This window comes from Equus quagga, chromosome 17 (assembly GCF_021613505.1).
Source record: "Equus quagga isolate Etosha38 chromosome 17, UCLA_HA_Equagga_1.0, whole genome shotgun sequence".
Lineage (NCBI taxonomy): Eukaryota > Metazoa > Chordata > Mammalia > Perissodactyla > Equidae > Equus > Equus quagga.
In genome coordinates this window covers 32966085-32971345 of record NC_060283.1, presented here as the reverse complement: position 1 = coordinate 32971345, position 5261 = coordinate 32966085, and the positions used below count along the sequence as shown (strand labels likewise).

General features: G+C 66.1%; 1 protein-coding gene across 8 annotated transcripts in view; it reads right to left on the bottom strand.

Annotated features, from left to right (window-relative positions):
* The window catches only part of KIF1A (kinesin family member 1A), a 100536-nt gene extending 96357 nt beyond the window's left edge, over positions 1 to 4179 (bottom strand). For all 8 annotated transcript variants that reach the window (XM_046644733.1, XM_046644734.1, XM_046644737.1 and 5 more), the window contains exon 1: positions 4057 to 4179. The gene's annotated coding sequence lies outside the window, so the exon portion shown is untranslated. The remainder of the gene's footprint in view (positions 1 to 4056) is intronic.
* Between the last annotated feature and the right edge of the window lie 1082 nt (positions 4180 to 5261).

The window sequence follows — 5261 nt, the reverse complement described above, 5'->3', positions numbered from 1 at the left end:
TGGTGTGTGTGTGAGACTGTGTCAGAGTATGTGAGTGTGTGTGTGAGACTGTGTCAGAGTATATGGTGTGTGTGTGAGACTGTGTCAGAGTATATGGTGTGTGTGTGAGGCTGTGTCAGAGTATATGGTGTGTGTGTGAGACTGTGTCAGAGTATATGGTGTGTGTGTGAGACTGTGTCAGAGTATATGGGGTGTGTGTGAGACTGTGTCAGAGTATATGGTGTGTGTGTGAGACTGTGTCAGAGTATGTGAGTGTCTGCGGGTGAGACTGTGTCAGAGTATGTGAGTGTCTGCGGGTGAGACTGTGTCAGAGTGTGTGAGTGTCTGCGGGTGAGACTGTGTCAGAGTGTGTGAGTGTGAGTGTGTGTACCGGGGATGGCCATGTGGGGAAGGGTGAGGGGTAAGAGCAGGAGGCCTGGGCCGGGTCCTGACTTGCCCTCCCGGGGACCCCAGCTGGCCCTGGCACCAGAGCCGAGGGTGGGCCCCGGGCTCTTCGGCACCGCAGAGGTTTCCATGGGGAGGGAGGGGCGGGAGCAGAGCTTGGCCAGCGCAGACGCAAGGCCAGGATTAGGAGAGTAAATCCAGGCTGACCAGGCTTTAGAAGAGGCAGAGGGAGTCCAGCCACTCAGGGTGGCACTTATGGGGGGCGTGGCTTCCGGCAAGCCAGGGGAAGCTAGGGAGGGAGCTGGGATGGGGAGGACCCAGGCCAGCAGGAGGGGCTGGGGAGGAAGCCAGAGGGGCCAGGAGGCTCAGCTTCAGCTGACTGCTGACCTTGACTGTGCCCTCCACCCTTCCAATGCCCCCAGTACAATAACCCCTTCATTGGGTCCCCGAGGCACTGGATTGGGGGCACTGTGTGTTGGGGGGGGCTGGGGGTCAGCCAGCGTCCTCAGGCTGCAGCCAGGATCCTGGTGGTGCTCAGGAGTTACACAGCAAACCTGCTAGGTCAGGTGGAGAGGCCGAGCACATGCCCATGATCCCGCCCCCTGCCCCTGCCCTGGGCCCTGCCTGTGAGGGCAGCACCACATGGACAGAGGCCCCTCAGCGAATGGGACAGGACAGGGTACTGAGCAGGTCCCTCAGCCTGGCAGTGCCCCTGGGCACCCCAACCAAGCCCAGAGCTTTGGGGCAGGGTATGGTCCAACCCAACAGAATTCTCAGAGATGCTCCTGGGTACCAATGGGGGGAGGGAGACAGTTGGAGGTGGCACACAGGGTCCTCTGCGGCCACCTGGGTCGGGGAGAGGAGGTGAGCCTGGTCCTTTGGGCTTAAGAACACTAAATGGGGCAGTGATCTAGGGGACACCAGGGACTGGGCAGAAGGCCTAGGGTCATCCTGGGGGTCACTAGCTGCTGAGTGACCCCTGGCCAGCCACTCTCCACCCCAAGGGTGGCAGCTCAGGCCCCTCCCAGCTCTCAGAAGTACAGGGTCTCAGGCTGAAAGGCTTGGCAGGCCTGAGCATGTGCCCTGGTCATTCAATCCTAAAGGCCAGGGCGTGGTTCCAAATGCTGGTAGCCCCTCCACAGCCCCCAATCCTGTGGTACCAGGACCCCACCAGAACACTCCCCCACACTCCCACACCCAGCTCACCTACCTTGGCTGACCTGTGCAAGCTGAGTGGGCCTACAAAGTCTCCCCCGACCCTTCTAGAAGCCTTCCCCTGAGGCTGTGCTACCCCCACCTCCATCTCCCACTGTGTCTGTCCCTCCCACTCCCATCCCACCCTCCACAGAGCCCACCAGAGGACTCCCTGCTCTGCTTCCAAAGGACAGGGTCAGCCCTGGGTCAGCAGCGGTGACACCAGGGAGGACTGAAGGGGACAAGGCTGGGTGGCTGGGCCCCCTCTGCCCAGTGGATCTGGGTGTGGACCCCAGCTCAGCTACACACCAGCTCTGGGCTTGGGCAGATCCTCGTCTCCACCCGCCTGTGGCTGGCCCAGCAGAGGCCCAGGAAGGGCAGTCTATGGGGCACTCCAGCAGGCTTGTGGGAAAGGGGGCACCCAGTAGGAATAAGCACCCAGTGTTGGGGACCAACAACAGGCATCCGGCAGACCCTCCTCACATGGCTCCCGCGTGGGAGCCCTGGAGTTGGGGGGCCCTGACTCCACACCTGGTCCCAGCCTCTTCTGCCCTGTGGATCACACCCCACAGACACAACCTGCTCGTCTTCAGATCCAGGCACAGCATGGGATGGAGCTGTTCGTCTGGTCCCCACCTTGGACCAGTACCCTCCCCAGACTTCAACGCCAGGTGGAGGCTGACTGCCCCTCCACCCTGAGTCTCTCAGCCAGTGGCCTCCCTGTGACCATCAGCCCCAGAGGGTCCCTGGATCTTGACCCCAACCAAGTGCAGAGCTGAAACCTGACCCTGGCAGCCTCCTTCACCCTACTCCGCAGACACTGCACCCCTCTGCAGCTGCCACACCTGCTCCACACTCGACTACCCCCATCCCACAGCCCCAGCTAAGGCAGGTGGCCAACCACACCTGCAAAATGGCCGCCGCAGGTGCAGCCCCAACCCCCCACTCTGGACCCCGGAGCTTCCCTTCAAACCCGCAGCTGCCTCCTCAGACCGACTGGGATGGGCATGTTGCCCCTGAAGAGCCTCCTTGGCCACGTCAAGAGCAGGGCAGAGAGGTGGATGGGGTGTGACCGTTCTGCAGCAGCGGGCGCTCTGTGTCGCTGAGTCCCCAGCGTTAGGTTGTGGCCAGCCCTGAGCGGCAGGGCCTCTCCCCACCTCCTACTCTCTGCAACCCCAAGATCCAATCCGCTCGCCCTAAATGGCCGTTAATCCCAGCAATGCGAGCATCCCCTGGAGGGGGCGGCTGCTGCGGGAGGGGTCCGCTGGTCTCTGGGGGAGAGTCCCTATTCCAGGGAACGTGGGCGCGCATCGGGTCCGCGCCGGGGCGACGTCGCGCCCGCGCCCAGCAGGCCCCATGACTTGGCATTCCCTCCTTCCCCTCCCCCTCCCTCCCCTGCGGCCGCTGTCCCCCCGCCCACCCAGCGCACAGCCGACTGCAGACCCTCCCTCCCCGCCCGGATGCTGCTTCGGCCCCTTCCCGAGCGCGAGGGCTGCGCCCTTGGTTTGGGGAGGAGGTAGGGCGAGAAGAAGCTTACAGGGGGAGTGCGAGGGTCTTCGCGGCAGTGTTCCTCCCTGTCATCCGAGCCCGGTCGCCTGGGGAGCGCCGCCAGTCCAGACGTCGCGGCCCCGCAGCCCCCTCCCCGCCTGCCGCCAGGCCACACCTGTTACTGGGGCGCTGGCTGCGTAGACGCAGGCCTGGTCCGCTGGCAGCCCCTCCCAAGCGTCGGGTCTTTCTGGAAGGGAGCTGGGGTCTCTTGAGAAGAGGACGCGGCTGGGGTGGGGAGGGTGATGAGCAGCCCCCGAGATGCGCACGAAGCAGGCGGCCAGGCCTTCCTGCCGCAGCCCCCATCCGCCCCGCCCGCCCTCCTGTTTTGCTCTCGGCTCCAGCATCTGCCCTCCCCCCACCCCGGGGACCAGGGCAGCTGCCTGCGCCCCGCCGCCCTGGGCGCCCTCCCCTCGGGCCCACCGCTGCAGTCGCTCCCCCTCCTTGCTTCCCCCATCCGCGTCCTCTGCCCTTCTCTCCATCCATCCCCTCCCCCGCCGGTCCAGGCGCAGCCCGGGTCGCGTCCCCGCTCCGTGGCTCCCTTCCAGGAGACCGGTATAGCGGGGGAGGGAGGGAAGATGTCTGGAGATGCCGCCCACGGCGCGCGCCCTCCCGGTAGCGACCGCCGCCCATCCCAGCGGAGAGTCCCGCCGCAGTAGGGGCTGCAGCGAAGGGGCCTATCCAGAAGGCCCTGCCTGGCTGCGAATGAAGGGCAGAACCCCCTGAATTTGCCCTATTGTTCTCCGCGGGGAAGGGGGAGAGTCGGGGGAAGGGAAGGGGCAGCGCAGCGCCAGCGCCTCCGGCCGCCACAAGGACGCCGGCGCCGGGCGTGAGCTCTCCGCCCCGGGGCGCATCGATGCAGATGCGCGATGCGGGGCAGCAGGTGCGGAACGCTGGGCGCGGCACGGGAGGCCCAGCGGGCGGCGGCCTTACCTCTCCGGCGTCACTGGCGGCTGCCCGGCATGTGCACGGGCATGGGCGCGGGTCCCCGAGCGCGGAGCTGCTGCCGCTCCCGGCTGCTCCCTGCGCTGTGACCGCGGCACCGCGTGACGGGCTGCGCGCCCCCGGCCCGGCCCGCCCCGCCCCGCGCCCCTCCCGCCGCGCTGGTTGGCTGCGCGCGGCGCCCGAGCCGCAGCCGCCAGCTGGTTTGTCGCGCGGGGAGAGGGACGGGCGTCGCGGCCGCCGGGGGATGGGGCTGGGGCCGGAGGGGGCAGGGGCCGGGCTGTGACATCACCGCTGACACACGGTGCACTAGATGGAGAGGTGGGGGACCGACACCCGGGCTCAGACGCGGCGCCCCCTCCCCCTGCGAAGCCCCCGCGCACCTGGGCGACCCCGCAGGGGCGAGGGATCCCACGGCGCCCAGCCCCGAGGCCCTCACAGACCCGAACTTGCCAGATGACCCTACGCCGGGCTCTCCCCAACTCCGACCCCTTTCAAGTGAAATCATGAAATCTCCGGCCCCCACCTGCGAGGCCAACAGCACAAACGCGTGGTCGCGGATGAACAAAGGTCGGGTGGGCTCCTCGCACCTGGGAGGGGCTGTCGGGGGCCGGGTGGGGATGCTGACCTGGAGGTGTAACAGGTGAGTTTTCAAATCGTGTCTGGCGTCTTGGCCGGAGCACTAGAGGGAGACCAGAGCATGGCAAGCTCCTGGCAGGGATGATGCAACTGGCTGGCCAGCCGACCTGCCGCCTCTCCTCCCATCATGCCTCAGGTGGAGACCCCACTTCTCCACACCATCATCCCCCACTGTCCTCACACCCTGTCTCACCAGCTTAACTTCCCTGGACCAAGCCACACTCTGCTCTCGGTCCACACTGGCAAACTCCAGCCTTCGTCAATCCCCTCCTCCCCCCAGCTGCTGTCCGGGCCACCAAGGGCTGACTGGCATCTCTGTGCGTGCCACCAACCCCCATCCGCCGCCCAAGGGCTGGGCTACTTTGACAAAGCCTCTGGCCAGCTCACCCACCGGAACTGCGGTGGGTGCGGTGACGTCATGCCACCACGAAGACTGGGCGCCGGGATCCCTTTCCAACCCAGCCCCTGCCATCAGCATCCTCAGCATCCCCGTGGCTAAGCCTCCCTCAGCGCCCAGCAGGTACCAGGCGCTGCCCTAAGGGCTGTACACTGTTAAC